Source organism: Sus scrofa, chromosome 14 (assembly GCF_054392235.1).
Source record: "Sus scrofa isolate SSC_HxYL_T2T_F1_AM1 chromosome 14, Sscrofa_HxYL_maternal_Yorkshire_Landrace_v2.0, whole genome shotgun sequence".
In the NCBI taxonomy this organism is placed as follows: Eukaryota; Metazoa; Chordata; class Mammalia; order Artiodactyla; family Suidae; genus Sus; species Sus scrofa.
Genome location: NC_139396.1, coordinates 59,357,210 through 59,382,208, shown reverse-complemented (window position 1 = coordinate 59,382,208; position 24,999 = coordinate 59,357,210). Strand labels below are relative to the sequence as shown.

At 48.6% G+C, this 24,999-nt stretch overlaps 1 protein-coding gene and 1 long non-coding RNA gene across 2 annotated transcripts in view; both read right to left on the bottom strand.

Moving 5' to 3' along the window:
• RBM19 (RNA binding motif protein 19) overlaps positions 1-24,999 on the bottom strand; it is a 121,977-nt gene that overhangs the window by 50,182 nt on the left and 46,796 nt on the right. The gene's annotated exons all lie outside the window — the stretch shown is intronic.
• Positions 1,990-8,605, bottom strand: LOC146396587 (uncharacterized). Its single transcript, XR_014826907.1, has 2 exons — positions 8,537-8,605; positions 1,990-8,265 (listed from the first exon to the last, which is right to left on the bottom strand). It is a non-coding gene; the product is annotated as an uncharacterized LOC146396587 (long non-coding RNA).

Here is a 24,999-nt window from a genome sequence, read left to right as displayed (position 1 = left end):
GTGCTGTGCACAGAGCTGGGCCCTGAGTCGGCAGAGGACAAATGAAGGGGGGATGACAGAATGAACGGAGGGGTTCGGGTGAGGCAGGTCAGGGTAACCCTCCCTGGGAAGCGAGGTGACAGCTGTGTTCTGTCCTGTCTTCAGAGCCAGCACCGAGGGGACCTGGGTCAGGACTGGTGGCCCATCTGACAGATGAGGAAAGGGGAAGGCGCCTGGCCCCACCTTCCTTCTCAAGGCCAAGTGGCAGAGATGGGACTGGAACCCACAGACCGATGCCCTGTTCACCTGATGGGCTGCCCAGGGGCCATAAGGATGCTCTAGCCCATCTCCTCCAATTTGAAGCAGGGAGCCCCACGTGGCCATGGTTTGCACCTTGGGATTTTGTGGGGGGCGGGGAGGGGAGCGATTTCCCTCAAGAATGCACCCCCTCTGTCCCCCCAGTGACCACTGCTGTGTCCTGGGGACAAAGACTGAAGGCATAGAGGGTGGAAGGTCAGTTACTACGGCAGAAGCACCACCTGCTCTCCTGGCTGTTTCAATTTTAAATGACAATGAGGAAAAGGTGACTAGTTCTTTTAAACCAGGGGTGGGCAATCTGTGGCCTCCTGGCCAAACCTGGCCTATTACCTGTTTGGGTCAATCAAGCTGTACTGGAGCCCAGCTATGCCCATTTGCTTAGGTCTGCTCTAGGCTGCTTCCGAGCCATGCAGAGTCTGTGATGATGACTACGCAACCCACAAGCCAAAAGCGTTTCCTCTCTGGCTCTGTATTTGGGTTCTCCAGAGACACAGAACAAATAGGTTATACACAGACATATAGAAAGAGATTTACTAGGAGGCGCTGGTTCACAAGATTATGGAGGCTGAAAAGTCCCACATTTTGCCATTTTTTAGACTTGGAGGCCTAGGAAACCGAGTTCTAGTCCAAGTCCAAGAGCCTGAGAACTAAGGGAGCCGCTGGTTTAAGTCCCAGGCCAAAGGCCCAAGAACTGGGGCCTGCAGTACAAGTCTGGTCTGAGTTCCAAGGCTGCAGATCGAGCAGTAACAATGTTTGGGGGCAGAGACGGGTGTCCCTGATCCAACAGAGAGCAAGTCTACCTCCCTTCCCCTTTCCGTTCTCTCGGGGCCCTTGGGGACGAGGTGGTACCCGGCCATGCTGGGGAGGGGCCTCTGCTTCACTCAGTTCACCAGTTCAAATGCCCATCTCTTCCAGAAGGGCCCTCACAGATATACCTCGAAATGATATTTTTTGTTTTTTTGTTTTGTTTTGTTTTTTAGGGCCGTACCCACGGCACATGGAGGTTCCCAGGCTAGGGGTCAAATTGCAGCTACAGCTGCCAGCCTACACCACAGCTCATGGCAACGCTGGATCCTTAACCCACTGAGGGAGGCCAGGGATCGAACCCGCAACCTAATGGTTCCTAGTCAGATTCATTTCAGCTGAGCCATGACAGGAACTCCTCGAAACGATATTTTACCAGCTCTCTGGGCACATGGTGGCCCCGTCAAGCTGACACAAAATTAACCAATACAGGCTCTTAAAGAACGTTTGAAGGAATTCCCTTGTGGTGCAAGGGGTTAAAGATCTGGTATCGTCACGGCAGCAGCTCAGGTCTCTGGTGTGATGAGTGTTCCATCCCCGGCCCAGGAACTTCCCCATGCCTAGGGTGGGAACCAATCTCATTCCCTGGTCCAACCCTGCTCCACTCAGTCATCAGGCCATCACCGTCCTCAGCTCAGGGCCTCCTCCTTGCATGGCCGTGTCCTACTCACGTCCTCACATCACCCTGACGACCAGGTGTCTTTACCTCCTGGCTCCTGAGCTACTTATTTTCCTTGATTGGGTAGACCTCGTTTTACTGTATGCTGCAGACATGGCTTTTTTTTTTTTTTTTTAAAACAAACTGAAGGTTTGTGGCAACTCTGCATTAAGTAACTCTTCTGGCGCCATTTTTTCAATGGCATTTGCTCACTTTGTGTCTGTGTCCCATTTTGGTAATTCGTGAAATATTTTAAACTTTTTCATCATTGTTGTATTTGTTACGACGATCTGTGATCTTTGATGTGATGACTGTAATTGTTTCGGCATTTTTAAGCAATATAGTACTTTTTAATTAAGGTACACACATTGTCATTGTTTTAAGACACAGTGCTGTTGCACACTTAATAGACCACAGTATAAAAAGCTGTGTGCCTTGCTTTAATGTGATATTGTTTATTGAGGTGGTCTGAAACTGAAGCGGCAGCATCTCGAGGTCTGCAGGTACTGGATCAAGGGGCACTTATTAGAGGCCGTGAGAAGATCCAAGTTAACTGGTAATTAGGAAGGTTTGCAGAAAGCATCATTAGGCCTCTCCACCTCGCCCTCCCAAGGCGTCATTTACCCGAGGGGGCCCTAATGAGGGACGGTTTCCAGGAGCCTGTCATTGCAGACGGCTGGGCCTGGTGCCCCTGAAGCAGCCCCCAACCCAGCTTTTCTCCTCAGGACCAGAAGAAGGGAAGACCTACTGCTCTGCTCAGAAGGAACAAGGCGCACGCCCCCTCCCATCTCCCCAGCCATGCCCACGCCTTCATCCAGCAAGCACACCATGGACAGCGACCTCCGGTGGTCCCAAGGTCACCTCATGGAGGAGCAATATTAGGAAATGACTCCCCAAAGCAGATCCTCAGCAAGATGGGTGATTAAGTGGAAGACAAAACAAAACCAAAACACAACAGGTGCCAGAGAGTTTTAAAAAAATGGCAGGGATAGAACAATGTAAATCACCTACAATCAAATAAAAAAAGGCGGGGAGGGGGCCGTACACAGGTATGCATGTGCACACAGCATTGTTTCTGGGGTGAAATGTAAGACATCGCCTGCAGTGGCTGCCTGTGGGAAGCAGCACAAGGGACCAGACAGCATGTCACCTCCCCTCGCCACGATGGCATCTGCCTCAGCTGTGGTGGCTGGCCCTCCTGAGGGCTCGGACTCCTTCTCCCTGCCAGCGCCCACCTCCAGGGGCTCCCTCTCTGTCTCAGGAGCTTGCTCAAGTCAAAGTGCAGAGCAGCCATGGCCCTGGGGGCAGTCTCTGCTAGCAGGGAGCTCAGGTGGCCTGTTCTGGAAGATGTTCTGTCGGGTTCTGCGGAGTCTCTGTGGGATCAGGCCCCAGTGCTCCAAGCCGTGGCCTCAGCTGCCCCCCTGAGTATGACTGCTCCTTCCCTGACCTCCTCTCACTGCTCCTGGGGTCACCTGCCCATACATTCTCTGTACCTACATCCTTCTCCAAGTTCCTGGCATGGGGAGAACCAAACTAAGATATATACTTGCCATTTATTCTATACCTTTTTATAGCTTTTACACTATGTGCATGTCCTATAAAAATAATCACACGTGTTAAGTATAATATACAAATATATCTATACACTGATTATGTGCATATATACAGTTTATGTACTGGTTTTAAAGGGGAGAAAGGAGACCCACTGACACCTCCTCAAATACTGAACTGTACTTGGATTGCTACTTCATTCCTTGCTCTTAAGAGTTCAGCACTAAGAAAATAACATTCTCTCTTGATCCATGTGTCCAAGAAGCCCAGTGGAAGCACTTGCTTCTTTTATTCCTGAGGCTGCCAGGGAGCTCAGGCTACATCCAGTATCCCATTGCAAGAACCTTCCAAAGGCCAAGGTTCTCTGGCCCCAGTACTGCTCTCCCTTGCACACGACCCCTCCGTCTGCCCCTCTCAGGTGTGCTATGGAGGGCAGCACCTGAGTCCTTTGTGGGCAGGTGGGAGGGTGACTGGAGAGAGGGGCTGGAGTATTTCTTCCCAGGGTCCTTTGGCTTGGGAGCCCCTTCTCTGGAGGCAGTTCTGCCTGCTCCAACAACGGCTCCCCCAGGCAGCCCCTCCTCCATGCTGGACTGTCACTCTGGCCCCAGGGGCAGTGATGAGGACTGCCAGATAAAACACTGAACACTCAGTTAAATAAGAATTTCAGATAAAAAACAAATAATTGTCCGGGGTAAGTATGTCGCCAATACTGCACGCAACAACACTTTAAAAAAGCCCCCTTGGAGTTTCTGTTGCAGCGGAAACAAATCTGACTAGGAACCATGAGATTGTGGGTTTGATCCCTGGCCTCGCTCAGTGGGTTAAGGATCCGGCGTTGCCGTGAGCTGTGGTGTACGGCTCAGATCCCGAGTTGCTGTGGCTGTTGTGTAGGCCGGCAGTTGTATCTCCAATTTGACCCCTAGCCTGGGAACATCCATATGCCATGGGTGCAGCCCTAAACAAACACCAAAAAACCCTAGAAAAAACACCTTATGTACTATTACTATTTTTCTTTTTCAGACCCACCTACAGCACATGGAAGTTCCAGAGCCAGGGATCAAATCTGACTTACGCCATGGCCACAGGAACGCTGGATCCTTTAACCCACCATGCTGGGCCAGGGATTGAAACAGTGCCTCCACAGAGACAAGCCAGATCATTAACCCACTGCACTACAGCAAGAACTCCCCCACCTTATTTGAAAGAATATTAAAATCTGAAATTCAGATGAAAACGGGCATCCTGTTTTCACCTGCTACATCTGACACCCCTGTGTGACAGATTTCTGCTGTTGTGCTGTTGGCCTTTGGGTGTCTCCTTCCCACCCCCGCCCCACTGTTTCTGTATGGGTTCCATAATCCTGCCCATATAAATCTGTTCCCAGCTGGCACCCTGACAGATACAAAGGCTCTTGTTTTGTTGGCCTTGTCCAAATGAGGGTCCTCCTTTAAGTGGCTTCAAATTCTTTGGGCTGGCAGGATGCTGCAGCTGCCGCACTTAGTTAGACTCTGGGATAGAGAGAGATTCACTGACTCAGGCCTGGCGGGCTTGGCGCTCTCTTGCCTTGGTCCCTGCAAGGTTAGGTTTTTCCCATCAGTTGAGTCTCAAGTCACAGTCACCCCCTCCAGAAAGCCCTCCCTGACCACCCGAGCTACACACCCAGGCACGACCGACTCCATCAGCTCAGAAAGAGTCAGCCCTGAGTGTACCACTGTCTGAGGGCCCCCTGTGGGTGGTCCATCACCCAACGTGTACATCAGCTCTGCCAGGGCAGGGATCTCAATGGTCTTGGCCACCCATGTACCTGTCAAGGTTCCACCATGCACTCTGTATTTTAAGAAATGAATGAGTGATTGTAAAAATCAGAACTGCAGAAAGAAAGGGACCCTCTCTGCCTCCCTGCCTTCCTGAAAACACTGCTGTGATCAAGCTCCACTTGGTCTGCAAATGCCCTTTAGATTTTGGCCTGTCAACCTAAGGACTGACATCACACCCTAGACGTCCCTTCCCCCAGTCTGTTTCGGTACCCAGGCAAGCCTCGCCCCAACTGGGCCACCGCTCTAATGGGTTTGTGGAGACAGGAGGGTGCTTTGAAACACTTATTGTCTCAGATTCCCCACCCGGCCCTGATAATGACTTTTCTCCACCAAGTTTCTCGGCGGCTGCGGCTACAGAAGAAAGTGATAGAACTAGAGGCAGGTACAGTTGCCATGATACGGTCGTCGTAGTAATTTAGCCTCAGAGCTCTGGCTCCCTTGGAATAATTTAACGATCTGTCATGGGAAGGGAGGTAGAAGGAGGACGGGTGTCGTGTGGCTTGATGTCCCCACCTTCAAAAAATAATCGAAGTTCCTGTACCCAGAAGAAGTCCCCGGCTGGAGAGACGGAAGGGTGAGAACATTTCTTACCAGGCCCGGGCGGGCGTGCTTTACCCATCTACCTTTGTGGGGGAGAAACGAGTGAATTAGAAAAACCAGAGGGAAGGCTACTCCAAACTGTGCCTTCCTCAGGCTGCCAGTTACGTTCCTTTTATATCCAGAGCCCAGAGGGGCTTTCTGTAAAGCGACCGCTTGTCAAAGCCTTTGAGTGGTTCCCTGCCTCCTTCAGGGTCCCACGGCAGGAGGAAGAGGAAGCTGGGAACTGGAGAGGACATGACGGGAAGGGCGAATGCTTTGTTAAGAAGCAGCAATTTGGACAGTGGGTGTGGGCCTTCTGTCTCCCTGACTGGAGAGAAGGCTGCTTCTAGAAACTGGATTAAAGCTCTCATTTCTACAAACCACTGTTGCTTCCTTACAGCATATACACTCTTAAGGTACCCGGGGATGGGGAACTGGCTACCTTTAGGTGACCAGTTAACCTGCTGGATGGAAGCCAACCCCACCCACACAGGTGATGTGCACACAGCCCCCGCACTCCAGGGGTGTCCAGGACTGCTGGGCACTGAACGTGCGCCCAGCCAGCACCCTGGGCTGCTGAAGCCTGACCCTCTCATACTGGTACATCCGCTGTGAAACCTCCCAGCTTCAGCCATCAGCAGGCTTGGTGCCGGGGGCCTCTGTTCTTTGGGAAGTACAGCTTGGATCTTGCTGTGGACATGTTTTCTCCTCTCAGGGAGAAAGTTCTAGAAGTTGAGACACTGAATGGCAGTAATACAGGAGGAGACTCAGTGCTGGGGTCTCCTGGCTCAGGGTAAAAAGAAAGAAAAGCTTATTCCTCTTGGAATGAACAGGTTAACAGGCTGCCTGGTTCCGTGAGTTTTAAACGGTGGTTTAGAGATGTTGGCAACCTGGCCCATGGGGCTGTGGGACCTTGAACAAGGCACTGACCCCACATGTGAACTGGGCTGCAGGGCTAGTCACCTCCATGGAGGTTCACAGAAGGGCTCTGCAAACTGTAAAGCCTTACCCTGCTTTGCCAAAATTCTGTGTTCTAGCAACTCTTCCTCCTTGGAGGTAAAGGGCTGGCCTGTTTTATTTTAAAAGTGCTCTGAGGTTGTACTGAAGAGGATTGCCAAGATAAAGCCTATTTAGTACCAGGAAGAATGAGAGAAGGCACTGGAGTTGGGGTGAATTTTCTCTGAGAGTTCAAGCGGAGGGAGCTGAGATGACTCAGAGAGTGACAGGGAGGGGAGCTGGACCAAGACCGGCCACAGCTCCAAGCTGTGGCTAGGGGGTACCAGAGCCTTCAGGACTTTCCCAGTCCCCACGCCACACCCACTCTCAGTAAGGACTCTCTTTACCATGAGAATGCAGCTCTCAGACAAGTCCCTGCAGATGCCCCGCTTCCCTCACTGGAGAAATTCTGGACCTGCAACTGGTTCCAGACACCAAGATTCTGACATCTAGCAGGTAAAGGTCAGGGATGCTGCTGAACATCCCACAATGCACAGGGCAGCCCCTCCCACAGAAAATTATCTAGTCGCAGGTGTGCTAAAACCCTGATCCAGAGGCCATGAGACCCCTGAGCACACCAGGCACCCAGATCTTGGTTTCTAAATACCTCCCACTGAAGAAAACTAGGGCTCCTTGGAGAAATGGCTCATTCCAGGACTGGAGCTGAGAAAGTACCAGATGAGTCTGCAATATCCCATTAGGCCAGAAAACAAGGAAGCACTCAAAGAAAAAAAAAAAATAGGGACATGTCAAAAACACATAGCCCAGCTTGAAAGCCAAACTGGTGACCATTTCAGTAACACAGTAAATAATGATAAACATGCTATAACTCACTGAATAACCCCTGAATCCATCTGATAAAATTTTTTAAAAAATGAAAACATTTCCCAAATTTAAGGAAACTCAAGAGATGTGAAAACCTAAATGCAAAATGTAATCCTGGATTGACTCTTGAATCAGATTTTTATAATAATTATTAGGCCAACTGACAGACTCTGAATAAGCTCAGTAGATTAGATAAGAAGACTGCATCTAAGCTAACTTCCTGATTTGAGAACTGCATAGCCATGGTAAAAAGAATCCTGTTTTTGAAGAAATACATTCTTAAATATTTAGGTCTTTAAAAAAAAATGCCAGGGCCTAGAGGGTCTGCTTTAACTGGTCTGGGGTGGGACTCCGGCGTCCCTGCTTGTGAAAAGCCCCCAAGGTGATCAGGATGTGCAGCCCGATCTGCAGCTGGTCCCTCTGACTGGCTGCCCCATCCCCATCACTCATCCAAGCTGGGGAGAGAGATGGCACAGAACTTGTTCTACTGAGATTCTGAGTTGGGGCACTTTACTACTACACCCGTGATGCTTTTTGTAAAAACTCAATGCTTTAAAAACAATCTGTTTGGATTCCTGTCGTGGCTCAGGGGTTAACGAATCCGACTAGAAAGTTTTGGGTTCCATCCCTGGCCTCGCTCAGTGGGTTAAGTATCCAGCATTGCCATGAGCTGTGGTGTAGGATCTGGTGTTGCTGTGGCTGTGGTGTACGCCAGCGGCTACACCTCTGATTAGACCCCTAGCCTGGGAACCTCTACATGCCGAGGGTGCAGCCCTGGAAAAGACAAAAACAAAACAAAACAAAAAACCTATTTTCTTTGGAGTTTCCATCGTGGCTCAGCAGAAATGAATCTGACTAGCATCCATGAGAACACAGGTTTGATCCCTGGCCTCGCTTAGTGGGTTAAGGATCCAGTGTTGCCATAAGTTGTGGTGTAGAGGCAGACAAAGCTTGGATGCCACATTGCTGTGGCCATGATGTAGGCTGGTAGCTGTAGCTCCAGTATGACCCCCTAGTCTGGGAACCTCCATGTACCATGGGTGTGGCCTTAAAAAAAAGACAAAAAAAAAAAAAAAAAGCCATTATATAACTGGTCTGTTTGATGACACGGCATGTAACAATCCTGAGGAAGACAACACCATGTCATCCAAAGTTATGTGAGACTGCTTTGTGACCACTTTGTACATTTCAGCCCTGACCTAGTCTGGCTTTTTTTTTTTTTTTTTTTTTTTTTTTGTCTTTTTGCTATTTCTTTGCTCCCGCAGCATATGGAGGTTCCCAGGCTAGGGGTCAAATCAGAGCTGTAGCCACTGGCCTACGCCAGAGCCACAGCAACGCGGGATCCAAGCCGCGTCTGCAACCTACACCACAGCTCACGGCAATGCTGGATCGTTAACCCACTAAGCAAGGGCAGGGAGCGAACCTGAAACCTCATGGTTCCTAGTCGGATTCGTTAATCACTGCGCCATGACGGGAACTCCCCTAGTCTGGCTTTAAACCCCATCTTCTACGTGTACATTCTGGGGTCCACTGACTCAGCTGACAGCGCCAGTCCATGAAGAACGCTTTTCACTATTCACGTGGTTTTAGACTCTTCGCAGGTACAACAATCATGGCAATTTCCTTAGGTGTGCACTTGGTGCATTTTCAAAGGCCCTTTCTGTGCACTCTCTCTTAAGACTCTCAAGAAAAACATGTGAGGTGGAAGGGCAGCTATCATTTCCCCTCACTTAACAGATGGGGAAACTGAGGCTCTGAGAGTTGCAGTGAGCAGAGTGGGTAAGACTTTGGCTTCTGACAGGTCTGGGCTTTAACCCTTTCTTCTTGCTTCTTGGCTGCAGGTACAGGATGTTGCCTCTCTCAACTTCATTTCTCTTCCTTCTCTTTAAAATAGAGGTCAAAAGATCGACCTTCTGGGACTGTTGTGAAGACTAATATAAAAAGGGCTGTGGGGGAACTGAGCTTGGCACCAGGCACATGGTCATCCCTAAAAGCAAAACTGAAGGCAAGAGTTCTTAGGGAAAGGGCACCCCCCAACCCAGAGAGATCTGTGGGGGCTGCTTTTGGTTGTCACAATGAAAGGGCACTGACCAGGTGGCAGCTATACAAGTGAAAGACCCCTCAGGCATGACACAGCTCCCCCCGCAACAGCACCCCTATTTAGAAACACTGGGACTCTCACAGCTCCTCTGCCGTTTCCTCTGCAAGTAAGGCCCTTGCCCTACAGTCCAGGGTTTCTCCACCTCTGCACTGCTGACATCCTTCAGGAGGTGTGGGGGGGCATAATTCAGTATCATGGGGTCACCCTATGCATGTAGGATGTTTGGCCACTTCCCGGACACCTACCCACTAGATGCCACCAGCCCCCTCCATGCTGTGACCACCAAAACCAACTCCAGACACTGCCAAGTGTCCCCTGATGGGTGCAAGTGCCCTGGCTGAATGCTACTGCTCTAGATAAAGCGACACATCCTGAGAATGGACCTCTTTTCAGCTCTGGTGCCAAGGGGCAAAGGAAATCATCAGGGATGGGGAGGGGGTGTGCACCTGTAACACCCACACTCTCTCAGCCCTGAGCCTGACTACGGTGGCAGAAACCCAAAGTGAGCAGCCCCCATCACGGAAGCTGGAGCTGATTTGGGAATTCTTGGGGTAGGAAACTAGGCCGACACCCGGTCTCCCTTGTCTGGTACACAAAGATTACATTCTCCTGCAGTCGCTGTGCATTTGAGATACCCCCATGGGCCCTCAATTTCAGGCAGAAGTGTGCTTGCTTCCCGATCACGAAACATCTGCTTTCTGGTGTCGCTGACATTTTTCCCCCATACTTAAAAAAAAAAAAAAAAAAAAAAAAGAGAAAAGAATGAATTTTAAACGGCTTAGGTAAAAGGCAGTGAATACAAAGCATTATTTATTCTCTTGCCTGGATGCACAGCGCTTAGAAAGAAACACGTGGAACGATTGATATTATGGAGAGAGGAGACTCTTCAAGGGAGAAGGGAAGCACACGCATTCCTCTGCACTTCAGTCAAGCAGAGGGGGAAGAAAAGCAGGCGTAATTGATCAGAGCGCCTGGCTCTCCGCTCAGCGCCGCCCTCCCAGGCTCCCGGCTCTGGGGCCGAATCCACCCTGGCTTTGCAGGCTGGCAGCTGGGAGCCCGCAAGTGGTAACCTTGCTAATTCAATAAATGAACTCTGACAAGCCTAAATGGTTGTTTGGATGGATCCTCTCTCATCGCCCCCCTCCCTTGCTGCTCAAAACCTCAAATAAAATAAATTAAACAAAACACAGGACACAGGCTGAGTCTTTTACGGCCGCCTTCTCTAGCAGGAAAGATGCTAAGGACTCTGGAGGCTGCGAGACTGAGCTGGGCTGCCTTGGGGCCTGGAGCGGCTGGGCTGGTCTCCCTTCTCTGCTCTTCTGTTTGCTTTTTCTCCCTTGGCGCCCCGTCCCCCGACTCCGGGCTGGGGCGGGGGCAGGGAGGGCTGGGATGTTATCCAGCACACTGCCATGGGTGTCTTCAGCCAATCGGAGGCGATGGCAGCTGCCGGCACCTTGCTGACAGCTACTGTCAAAACACTCTTGCGACCGGCGGCTCGATAATAACTCGAAAATGAGATACAAATGAGTGACTTCGTGAGTGGGGACGTGCCACGTCCTCCCCCACCCCACCGGCTTCTGAGCGTGGCAGGGAATGCTCAGAGATGCCAGGGGTGGGCACTGGCCATGGTGGAGGAGACATGGGATAAGAAAAGACCCCAAAGCATCTGGACACGGAAGACTCTCTCCATTCCACTCCCCTTAAAGAGGGTCCCATGGGACCTCAGAACGGGTCTGATGTCCTTCCCAGAAAGGATGCCACACACTCCAAGATGCAGTGTGCCCACGTGCGGATGTGCTGATGGGATCTCTGAGTAGAAACAACCCACAGGGTCTTTTCTGTGCACCCCTCCAGGGAGGCTGTATCAGGGGCCCCAGGAACAGAACCACGGGCTCCTGGGCTCCTTCGAGGATGCCTCACAGCCCTGCCCTACGCCCGCCTCATCATCCACAGCCAGCTGCTGGGCTGTGTTTTTATTTATCCAGCCAACTCTTTCCTGAGCTGTTACTCCCCTGGGGAAGCCAACATTAGCAGGACTTGTTTAGAAAAGCACAAATAAGCCCCAGGGAATACAAAGTGTGTGGTCAGCACTTTTCCATGTTTCCTAAGAGGGAGGGGTTGAGCTGAACAGGGGCAGGTGGATCTGAAACTCCCTTCCCATGTGGCAGGGCCAGCCCTTGCCTGGGGTCTCCCTATGTTTGCGAAGCACGGTGGCGTCTGCGGGCACCAGGCAGGGTTGGGATTGTTCAGGTGGGAGGAGGAGGCAGGGGCTGTAACATTCTTTTACTTGAGGATACGGAATGCCTCTGAAAATTCCAGAGCACACACCATACTCGCCAAGGAGGCCCTTAGAAATCCACCGTTGGTTCTTTTTTTTGTTTTTAAATCATTCTGGGTTGAGCTCAGCTATATTAAAAGCCACTGAGGTGACGGCTCAGGCTGGGGTGAAAAAAAGCATTTTTGTGAACGAGCCGTTAAAGGGACTTTATTTAAATTCAAGGTAGGCAGAGTATAATTGTCCCGGGGAAGTGCCATCACACTGCCTGGATTAAAACCTCTTCCACATGACTCTCTCTTTCTTCCCACTCATTTCCCTGCAGCAAGCCTTTCTTCCTCCATCCGCGTGTCGGATAAACATTTAGCTTACTCTGTTTTGTGTGCGACAATGCGCATCTTGAATAACCCGGTCTGTGTCACCCGTGCCCACTTTAAAGAGTAAACTCCCATAAAGGAAGGATCAGCCCGGTGTAACTTACTCTGTGAGCTGAGCCATTATAGAAGGCTTTTAAGTGCTACACTCGGAAGGACAAGAGGCTCTCAGCATCCCATGAATAGGTGAGGAGCCTATTTGGGGGCTACGTCAAACCTCACCTACAGAGCCGGGGGAAGGAACGCAGGCTGGGACTCGGGCTCGGGCCTTGGTTCTGCCACTTAACCAGCCACAAGACCTCGGGCGAGGTACTTAACCTCTCTGACGCTGTCTCCTCATCTGTGAAATGGTGATATTAATACCGGCCCTGCCTACCGAGGCATGTGAAAAGTGGATGCGGGAAGGCGCCCGCAAAAGGGGGTTGTGGTGTCTCGTGGTGGGCAGAGGGGAGGTTTTCTTTGGCTTGTGCTCCATGTCCCATAAGTCTCTGGAATGAGGTTACTTCTCTGCTCAGAAGAGGGGATTTTCAAAAGAGTAAAAAGTCTGCCTTGCTAATAACAGAGATTCAAGAGAGTTTTGTGTAGGAAAGAGGTTTGAAATTCTAGGAAGGGCTGAGTGGAAAAATACCCACTAAAGTAGTATATGGTCCTGTCTCCACTTAATACAATTAGATTTTTGAAAGGGTTGGTTTTGGAGTTCAGGAGCAATACAGGAACAGAGATGGGGAAGAGAGGAAGCTAGAAGACACTCAGAAGGTTTATCCCAAGGGAACTGGGTCTTGAGTGTGACCAGAATATTTCAGGAAACACCCCCTATGCATTTCCCCACCCCTCGCAACTCTGACAGAGCAGGTTTTTTTTTTTAAGACTTCCCCAAACTTCTCAGCAATGCACCTTATTCCAAATGGCAGACGAGAATACATGCCCACTTCTGAAGATTCAGTGAGTGTGACTCAAAGTGGTCTTTTTAACACTTCATGCAACTTTGCATTCTATTCCACGATCATTTGTAGGGCTTCAGTTTGTGCAAAAACATAATAAAAATGTAATTTTTTGGTCTATGTTGCTGAGTGAAACATGCTACAGGAAGGTGCGATGCCTGTCAGTCCTGTGGTTTTAGGTACTAGATCGAATGCAGTCTGCTCTCTCTGGTTTGAGAACTACAGGCTTTATTCATCCTGCTAGTCCCCTGGGAGCCCGGCATCTCTTTAGAGGGCTGGTGGTAGCTTAAGAATTAGCAGGTGCTAGGGCTTTTTCCCCTTCTTGCTTTGGTTGCTAAGGAGCTCAGACCTAAGGACACTTTTACTGAGGTACTCTTCAGTCTGGGAGTTGTGATACAGTTTTCTTTCAACTGACAGTTTTCTTAAATTTCTGCACTGACTGAATTGAACTTGTGCCCTTTCTGGAAGTAGGTGAAGAATCTACTTGCAAGTAAAGAAAAAAAGACAAGGTTCCTTTATAGATTTCTAGGCAAGTTGCTGGCAACTTGGAGTTCCTTCAGCTCTGAGGTTCCTTTTTCTGAAAAGGGATAAAGTGCACATCTATCTCCTCAAACAAGGCATGGTCTGGGCCGTGACTCAGCTTGGTGCTGCCTGCCTGCAGAGCCCAAACTCTGCCTGAAAGTGGTTTGCAGAAGCGTAAGTGGGATACACATAGGGGGCGATATTAAAGCCATTCAAGGGGAGGGCCATGTACCCCCAGATGTCTCCAAGCTTCCTTTTTTCTTTTTTTGTCTTCTGTCTTTTAGAGGGTTGCACCTGCGGCATATGGAGGTTCCCAGGCTAGGGGTCGAATCGGAGCTGTAGCCGCCAGCCTACACCAGAGCCACAGCAATGGGGGATCCGAGCAGTGTCTGCAACCTACACCACAGCTCACGGCAACACCAGATCTTTAACCCACTGAGCGAAGCCAGGGATTGAACCTGCAAACTCATGGTTACTAGTCGGGTTTGTTAACCTCTGAGCCACAATGGAAACTCCCTTCTTCCCCCCTCCCCAAGCTTTCTGATACTGGACAAGGGCTGTCCCTTCTCTAAGCCTACTATTCTGGCCAGAGTACAAGGTCTGTCACAGGGGATGCCATACACAATGAGAGTCACCCAGGCCAGCAGCCAGGAAGCCCCATTAACCAGGGCTTCTGCCCGGTGCACAGTGATAACTGATATTCGTAATGATGACCCGGGGCCCTGCAGGCCCTGCATCGCCTTCCGGATCGTCAAAGATTCAATTACACTCCACCAAGTTCCAACATTAAGTATATTTTAGTCTATTCTAATTCCTTGGAAATTGGCCATCCATGGAATCAATGGTAACTCCCCATTAACCCGGGTGGAGGGTCTGCGAGGAAGCCCCATCCCTCAACACGGTTCGGCAGAGGGAGTTATATGTCAGTCTCAATAGGATGATGGGACAGGCCGCTGAGGCCTCAGGAATGGGGGAAGGCTGATGGTGGGAGAAAATTCAGCCTGGGTTGGAAGTCAGAAGTGGCTCTGCCATGTCCCGGCTGTGTGACTACCCCCACTCTGAACTTTGCTTTCCTCATCTGTAAAATGGGCTGTGTGACCCTCTTGGAGTAAAGAGATAGCGCAGGACATTAAGAAGAACCAGGTTAGCAGAGGCAAACAAGTGTCTGTAGACTGGATAAACAGCACAGTCTTACTGTACAGCACAGGGAACTAGGTTCAATATCCTGTGATAAATCATCATTCAAAAGAATATAAAAAAGAATGTGTGTATGTATTTATTATTGAGTCACTCTGTTGTATAGTGGAAATTAACACAACACTGTAAATCAACTATACTTCAATTAAAAGAATAAAGAATTGGGGAACCACTTAAAACAAAAACAAATATAACCCAAACCAAAAAAAGAACCAGGTGGAGCTATAGGGACTAAATTGAAAAGACTGCCAAGACACATTTCAGAGGAAGGAAAAAAACGTAATGAAACAGGCAACGTGGCACCGTTTTTATCTAAATGGACCCAAACAACTGCATATTCTGTCTTCAGGTTCGCATATATATGGGATGCATAAGGACAGATCTAGAGACAGTTGCCAAATGGATGCCGTTAATTTCTCTGGCTAGGAGGATGACACTAGCATGGGGTGATGATCGAGGGTTTTGGCCTTCAATCCTTCTTTCGACACAGAAAACACACCCCTGTTTTAGTTGTGCAATTAAATTTTGCTTGTCTTAAAAAAATGAACGAAAAGAGAGAGCACATGCACGCATGCATACGAGTGCAAGGACCCATGGCTGCATGGTAGGGATTTAATGGAGGGGGCGGCAATTACCACTAGGTTGAACTAAGGAAAAGCGTTGTTTCTGCAGGTCAAAGATGACCATATATTGGCATGCTCATATAGTTTAACCTAATATCCAAGGAGCACCCCAATCCGCCAAATGGCCGGGGGTGGCTAGGAGCAAGAAGGCAATTAAACCACACCAAACCACAGGCAAAACCCCCAAGCCATGGGCTCACACATCTCTCGGGCAATGTGCTTTGTCCACCTGTTGCCGTGCGGGGAAAGCCCGGCCAAACCTCCCGTTGCTGCAGCCCCGAGACACGTGAAGCTGCTAAGCTCAGAGCTCAGAGGGGTTTCTCAGCCGGGGTTCCCGTACACTTCAAAGGCTTAGGGCAGTTAAGGCTGTCCTCTGCAGAAGTCATGCAGCCTGGCTGCCACCCCTGCCCACCGCCCCCGACTCCGGAGTCCAGACCGCCCTTGCCAGGAACTCTGTAAGGCATGGACACTCAAGTGAATTAATTTCTTTCTAAGACTTTTATGTTTTAGATGCTTCATGACTCCCCTTTGAGATGACTGCAGGCAGCCTGGGCTTTTTCCAAAATCTGAGCTGGGAAATCAATGTTCTGAACTGCATTTTACAAGCGAACGGAGGTGATGAAGGGAGAGGACTCAGGAGGAACAGCCTAATCCTCTTGGCTACCAGTCCCACAAGTGAAATGTCTGAGGAGGAGAAGCTACATTGGAATCTTGAGGCCAGCACAGTCTTTCTGGTTATATTACAATAAAACAACCTCTGCTATTTATTGAGCTGTGATTTGTACCAAACACAAGCCCACAGGTTCCCAGCTTTCTTGGTTCATGCATGGGGCCCTTGATGCCGCAGCAATGTTTTCATGGCATTCCGAGGCCAAAAGAAATAACTAACGGGTCTAAACAGCTGAACACGGCAGTTGGCACCATGACTGATAGATGTTACAGTGTTTTTTTCGAAAATCTAAAATAGCCTGCCGTGTACCTATGATTTCACTGAGGCACCCTGAGGTGCCTCCGTGCACAGTTTGGGAACCAGGTCAGTGTGCTAACTGCTGTACTTTTACCTCCTCTTTGAATCCTCCCAATGACTCTGACAAGTATGTAGTATGGGCCCCATTTTAGGGATGCAGATACTGAGGTAACAGGGTATTTAAATGACTTGTCTAGGTCTGATAGCTAGTATTGGAAGAGCCAACATTGAAACACCCATCTGATGGACTCCCAGAATTAAACCACACCAAACCACAGGCAAAACCCCAAGCCACGGGCTCATACATCTCTCCTGCAATGTGCTTTGTCCGCCCACCGCATTGAGTTGCAAAGGTTGAGTACTGCACCATTCTGGAGGGTGCCCTGCCCGCAGACTACAGCACTGGAGCTCTGAATCATGAAGCTAATGGTTGGTGTTGGACTTAGCATGAAGCCTCCCACCCTAACAGCCCCTTCTCTGAGCAGCCTCTTGCTTTCATGTCTATGATCACCTGGGCCCACATCCTTTTGCCAGCAAATTCAGACCGGGAGGGCAGGCTGAAGAGCTTCGAAGGCATCACTGAACTTTGGGTGACCAAGTGGCCAAATGACTGATTCCTAAAGCATGAACTACGTGAAAACCAGTGACATTTCAACCACAAGTGCACTTGGCAGGGAAAAAGATCCACAGGTCTAAGTGGACCCCACAAGTACCTTGGGCCTGAAATTGGTACTCTGCTAAGAGTCTACATAATAGAACAGAGTTTCTCAAAGGTCTGCTGCCTCTCAGACAGAGGTGGGTATGTGCATGAGGGTAAGGGCTGGGTTGTGGGGAGGACTAACTACTTTCATAGGATAATTTTATAATTTTATGTATTTACTATTAGTACTATTATCTTTCTTTTTCTGCTGCCCCTGCGGCCCATGGAAGTTCCTGGGCCAGGGTTTGAATCAGGGCTGAGACCTACGCCACAGGTGTGGCAGCACCAGATCCTTAACCCACTGTGCCAGGCCGGGGATTGAACCCACGCGGCCCCAGAGACAATGCCGGACCATTACCCTGCTGTGCCGCAGCGGGACCTCCTCTGTTCGTATTTAGATAACCTAGTTTTTTTTTTTTTTTTGTCTTTTTGCCTTTTCTAGGGCCACTCCCACGGCATATGGAGGTTCCCAGGTTAGGGGGCTAATCAATTGGAACTGTAGCCTACGTCAGAGCCACAGCAACTCGGGATCCAAGCTGAGTCTTCGACCTACACCACAGCTCATGGCAACACCGGATCGATCCTTGACCCACTGAGCAAGACCAGGGATTGAACCCGCAACCTCATGGTTCCTAGTCGGATTCGTTAACCACTGCGCCATGACAGGAACTCCAAGATAACCTAATTTTTAAGATGTGCGTATATACGTGTATTGTAACAGAAATCTGACACAAGCATGCTGACCTCAAAAGATCTGTACTAGAGGAGATGGTACTTAGGGTGAGAGTAGATGCTGTAGCATGTGGAACTTACGTGTACCAACTTGCAGCAAGAGACCTATTAGTAAGAATAAACGATGAGACACTTTTCTGTCCTCAATTCTAAAAGAAATTGGTTATCTATCCATTCATTGATATTTTCAATGACATTCTAATGCTAACTTTTATTTTTAAGCAATCAAGATGGCTTTACAGAACCACTCAGTGACACTGCCTGAAAAGCGACATCTGACGACTGGCTGAGATTTAGATAAGCGAGAGGTCTGATTATGCTGAACTGGCAAATGAAGCCTGTGTTTCCACCCTGCACGTACTTGCTTGTGCAAACAAGCATGCTCTGCGTTGGTATGACTGAGTAAAAGTACAGAAACCGATTATAGATCTGGACCCGAGGCGACATCTTTCTAATATTAAAACCCACGTTCTGAATTTAGTTTCCACAAAACAGCATCATCCGTCACACTAAAATAATGTTGTTAATTTGAATTTTATTGATTTTAAATTTTGTTTGTATTTAATTTCAAAATGTGTTTTGGTTTTATGGTCCTAAGAGAACCATAAGCATAAGTTGTTGGTTTACTCTGGGTTTTACATTTGTACACAGTTAAGTAAAATAATAATAGAAATATTTACATCATTGCTGTGGGGTGGGGGGTAGGAAGGGCCATGAGATTTTTCTTTTTCCTTAAAAGGAGGGCTCTTTATACATTTCTTAAGTTTGTGGAACATGGTCATGGGCCATGATTTTATGAAATGTTCCTTTTAGAATAGAAAATTCTTCCAGAGACCTCTGTATCCTTAAGCTCCCTCACTTCGGAGTGTCCTTGGGGAGGACCAGAAAGATAAGGTAAGATTGATTCCTAAGACTGTGAGTAAGCAGTGCCCTCCTGGTGTATCCTAGGAGCTCTGGGCACCATGTACAATGCCCTCTGGACTGGAAAAAGGCTAAGTGCTTTACCACTATCATTGACCTTGTCCTTATGGCAAACTGGACACAGGAGTTAATTTTTTCTTAATAATATAAACATACCTTAAATTTTTTAAATTCAAGTATAGTTGATTTACAATGTGCTAATTTGTGCTGTACAGCAAAGTGATACACACACTTTTTTTCATATCATCTTCCATCATGTTCTATCATAAGAGATTCGATATAGTTCCCTGTGCTATACAGTAGGACCTCTTTGCTTATCCATTCTAAATGGAATAGTTTGCATCTACCAACCCCACACTCCAAGTCCATCCCACTCCCTCCTCCAGTTGTTAATCTTGCCATTCTATAGACATGGAGACTGAGTCCTGGAGTAGTCGTCACCAGACCCATGACGTGTAAGACTCGACCTCTACAGTGAGGGTTTTAATGCAGTAAACCCTGTACCCACTTCTCCCCAAACCGGGACAGTCCCTTCCCTTCCGGGAGTTCACAGTTGTCTCTCTAAGCCAGCACCTGGCATGGTCCCTGCCTCATCAGAGATGTTTCATAAATATTTGCTGTACTGATGGGTTATTTCTTAACTAAAAAGCACTGTGTTGAGACTCTCCCTTTTCCAGGGGAACCCCCAGACAGGAGAGGATTCAGAAGCTGCTCTTCCTCGGAAGCCTCCCGAGATTTCCTAGGGCTCCCTCCCTGCTGCCTTTCAGCACCAGGATGCCTGAGACTCAGAACACAATTATTGGTGGCGACAATGAGCCCGACTGCCCCCCTCCCAACAAGCCCAGACAAAGCGCGGAGACCTTGTAACTGAAAAGGCACTGAATGGGGAGAGAGGAGGTAAGAGCAGGCTGGTGAGGTGGGAGCCGGCACACAAAGCACCCTACCCACTCCCCGCAACTGCATATTCTCCCGGAGGTGCCTCCTTCCCCTGTCTGGGCTTTGTCACCTACTCTGGAGTCAGTCTAGGCATGGGGTGAAGGAAACGTCAGCTGCAATGGAAGACCAAACCTACAGCATCGAAAAGGAAGGAAGGAAAGAATAAGGAAGAAAGAGCCCCTCGAATCTCAGTTTATTTTTATTTTTGTAAAGAGGAGCACTAAGGAGGCTTCCTCATGGGCTGTGGTTTGGGACTGCTCTACCAGTCGGTCTGCAGGAAGGAAACGCTGAAGCCTAGTGACACGTGATAAATATGATATCCTTCTGCAAATACCTGTAGCTACTTGCCTATCACAGATGCTGTTCCTGCATCTGGGGCAGACATCACTCATCGATTAGTGTCCTTTCCTGCAGAGCCCAGGCAGCCTCACAATCCTCCAATACACACCTCTACAGCCCATGACCAATAGGTTTGTGTTGGCTTGTGAGGAAGGAGGAAGCGGTCTGCTCTGGCCGGCCTCGCCCAAGCCCGTCACTCAACAAACAGAGGCTCTGAGGAGTCACTACCTGCTCAAGGTTACACAGTGGGAGCAAGGCAGAGCTGGGCCAGAATTCACGTCTCCTGACTCCCTGGGCGGGTGTTTTTCTCACTTGGAACATTGCACTGGCTCCTTTTCAAGCTGACAGCCAACCTCTGATGACTGGGGGACACGGACAGCAAGGAAAAGGAGAACTCGAGTAACCTGAGTGCCACACCTGGGCAAGCACTGCTCTGTCCTGGTTTGGGGATGAGTCACTCTAACAGCCTCTGACCATCCCCTGGTAGGCAGGAAGCAGGATCATTAAAAAGGAGAAGCAAAGGGTCTGGCATGGATTTGCTGCAAGGCTGGCCTCCTAAATGAAGAAAGTATCACCCAGAACACATCCCCACTGGATTCCTTAGGGCCGTGTTTCTGGGATCTTAAATGGGGGAAAGCCAGCTCTGAGAGAAGGGGCTTCATGCTCAACCCAGCCTGCAGGACTGAGGATCTGGAGGTAGAGCCTAAGGAAGTTACCTGCTGGTTCCCGAGCTCTCTGAAAAGGGTGCAGAAATACTCAACTGAGGTTTCCTCACACCACCAACAAGTGACGCCTGGTATTTTTCTATAGCACTAAGTTCGTGCATAAACCTACGAAATAAAAATAGATCCTAGGAGATGAAATTTACTTACTAAACTAGTCTTTTCATTTCCTGGGGTTCAATTAGTCTAGATTTAAGTAATAAAGAGGGTATACTCTTTATACAAATTGGGGTCATCCCCCCCCAACCTTGGCTATTAACTGTAAGCTGCTGGGTGTTAATTTCCTTCTGACCACAGGATTAGACCACTGTCAGCTGACCCCAAAGCCCAGAAGATTCTCCTTTCTTTGAACCCATGCACTCTACAGCTGACAAACTGGCCTCTTACTCCATCAGAAATCCTTAACAGTCATCTTAGCCTTCACTTGCTTACACCTTGTAATGGGCAACTTACTACCACAAGAAGTGGCCTTTTCTTATCCATTACGGATTGGGATATTTGTTTTAAAAATTTTTTTATTTTGAGATAACTACAGACTCACATTCAGTTGTAAGAAATAAGAGAGACCCTACATACCCTTCACCCCGTTTCCCCCACTGGTAACATCTTGCAAAACCATAGTATAGATCACAGCCAGAAAACCGACAGTAATGCTATCACTGATCTTACTCGGATGTCACCAGCTCTGTATGTATTCATGGGTGTGTATGTTTATTCCATGCGGTCTTAACATATGTAGACTCATGAGACCACCAGAGTCAGACCCAGAATGGTTTCATCACAAGATCCCTTGTGCTATACCCTTTATGGCCACAGTTCCCTCCCTTCTCGCTGACTGCACCACAGGCACCCACTCATGTGCTCTCCATCTAGGATGTTGTCATTTCAAGGATGTTACATACATGGAATCAGGCAGTATGGAACTCCGGGGATTAGCTTTTCCCACTCAGCATAATTCTCTAGAGCTTCATCCAGGCTGCTGTTTTGTTCCTTTTCATTGCTGAGTCATATTCCCATTGTAGAGATGGATCACAGTTTGTCTAACTATGTGCCGTTGATGGACATGAGGAATAAAGCTGCTTGTGTTTGTGTGTGGCTTCCTTCCTTCCAACAGCTTTATTGAGATGCGATATACAATTTGCCCATCCAAAGCACACAATTCAATAGTTTTTAGTGTTTTCACAGAGTTGTGCAATCCTCACCATAGCCATTCTAGAAATTTCATCAGCTGTCATATCCTTCAGCCATCACCCCAACTCCCCTTCCCCATCCCTAAACAACTATTAACCTACTTTCTTTCTTTCTCTATTTGTCTATTACGGATGTTTTATATAAATGAAATCGTGTAACATGTGGTCTTTTGTGTCTGGCTTCTTTCACTTAACATAACGCGTGTCCATGGTATGGCAGCTAGCAGTACCTTATTTCTATTTATGGCACAGTAACATCTCACTGTATGGAGACACCACATTTGGTCTAGCCACTCATCAGTGGATGGACGTGTGCATAGGTTTCCGGATGAACAAATCTCCATTTTCCTGGCAGAGCTGCCCAAGAGTGCAACTGCTGGGTCGCGTGGTAAGTGCCAGTTTAGTTTGTCCGAAACTGCCCGAACCCTCTTCCAGAATAGCAGGACGGTTTCCCATTCTCCCCAGCAATGCATAGTGATCCAGTCTCTGTGTACCCTCCTCAGCATCTTGTGTTTCCATTATTCTTTTCTTTCAGCCATTCTGATAGATGTGTATATCTGCTTGTTTTTCCCCAAAGAAAGGAAATCTGACTCCCAGTAACATCTGTTGGGAGTCCCAGGCCTGCAGTGTCCTCTAATCTGATATTGCTTGGTGCATTCATGCCCTTCCTTCTAAGCCAAGGGGCCCCGTGTTCAAAGCTGGATTCAAGGTGCAGTCACCCCATCGGGTAGGGGTAGGACCTCTGTGATTTGGACCATGTGAGTCTGCTGAGCTGCACTCCATAGCTGGCTAATGTGAACCCTGGATTTCACTCACAACCCCAGATTTTCCCAAATAAAAAGAGGTTAGGCAAGGATTCCTGCATTCCAGCTTTGGGCCAGGCCCCCAGTGGAAGAATTGATTCCTTGTTATTTTGCATTCCTGCCTTGTAACTGTGACCATCTTCCAGGTGGGCCCATCATTTCCTTAGAGTATCGTGATCCTGGGGGCAGAAGCGGGCTCTTGGAAGTGGGTGCAGCACTCAGCTCCCAGTAAACACATGTTAAGTATTGCTAGGCTGGCCTTAGAAGGCATCACAGACACGTAAAATCTCAGGTGATGATGCTGAAGTCAGGCATGCTATAAGGACTTAGTAGACATGAGCTCCCTGGGAACACTGAAAAGGCCTGTCTCTCTCCTTGGAACTGGTAGTGGGAAAAGCAGCAGAGAAAGAGAATGACTGGGAACATGCCACTTGCTTGGGGTTTTATGGCTGGACAGCCATCTGCCTGGTCTGTGGCAGTCCCCGGGGCTTGTGGGAGGAGGGACAGATGAGAGCATGAGCACAAAGGCACTTGAGGTCCCGGCTGGGCCCACTGGTAAGGGCTGTGCACACATCTGGGGCACTGTCAATGGGAGTGAACTTGCCCATGAAGGAAACTGATACAGCCATGCTGCTGCTACAGCTGACATCCACACAGCAAGCAGGAGGCCCGGGACTTAAGGTGTCCCGGACACGCACGCATGCACACGAGTGCACAGATCAGCTGAGAAGTGCAACTCTGGCACTGCCATTGTGGCCCCCAACTTGTGATACATGGCAGGGGAGGGAAGGGTGGGCAGGCAGAGTGTGCTGATGCCTCCCTCAGACTGCCCGGCCCCCAGATCATCTGGCTCCTTGCTTAGGACCAAAATATAAGGGTCATCCTTGATTCCCACCTGCATCACAGCCCTCACAAAGCCATCGGCACGACTCTGAAAATGCACCCCCAAGCCAATCCAGCATGGCACTTCCACGGGAGACACCTGGTCCAAGCCTCGACCACCTCTTGCCCAGGTGACTGCAAAAACATCCTCTTGGGTCTCCTCACAAGGTCTTTCACAGATAAAAGTCAGATGCCGCCACTCCCTCTGCTCAGGACCTCCAGCTGCTGTGGACTAAAACCCAAAGATCTGAAGAGCACAGGGCGGAAAACAGCCCGGCAGTCCTAAGAACAAAGACGCCACAGAGCAAGCTATTACAAAGCCATAGTAATTAAGACGGTGCGTATTGGCATTGGGGTAGACAAATAGACCCAGGGAACAGATGAGACAGTCCAGAAACAGACCCTCACATACACAGTCACCTGATTTATGACAAAATCAATACTGCAGAGCAGAGGGGAAAGAATGGTCTTTGCCATAAATGATGTCGGCCAAGTGAATATCCATGTGGGGGAAAAAAACGTCCCTTGATCTCTACCTCACGCCATGCACAAAAATCAATTCCAGATGGATTGCATACCTAAATGTGAAAGGTCAGAGATTTTAGAGGAAAATGTAGGAGACTGTCTTCAAGAGCCTGGAGGAGGCTAAGATTTCATAAATAGGACACAAAAGTTTCTGAGATTGAAAAAAAAAAAAAAAAGACAAATTGACAATATCAAAATTAAGAGCCTCAGTTCATCCAAGGACAGCATAAAGCTACCCACAGAATGGGAGACGGAGAGGACGCAAAATCGCATATCCAGCAAAGGACCTGAAGCCAGAATGTATAGAATTACATAAAAAGGAATTAAGAAAATTACTAAGAAAAAAAGTCTGACAACCCAATTTTTTAAAAATGGGCAAAAGACTTGAACAGGCATTCTGCAAAAGAGTATATCCAAATCTAGACCATGATGGAAGATCATATAAGAAAGGGATTGTATACATATGTATGACTGGGTCACTTGGCTGTCCGGCAGAAACTGGTACAATGTCCTAAGTCAACTTTACTTTAATTACAATAAAAAGAGTATATCCAAATCACCATAAACGTGAAAAAACCACTTGACTTCCTTAGCCATCAGGGAAGCATTAAATTAGTCACGAGATGATACGCCATTATATACTCACCAGACATGCCTAAAAAAGAGAAAGACAGATACTACCAAGTGTTGACGAGGACATGAGGCAACGAGAACACTTACAC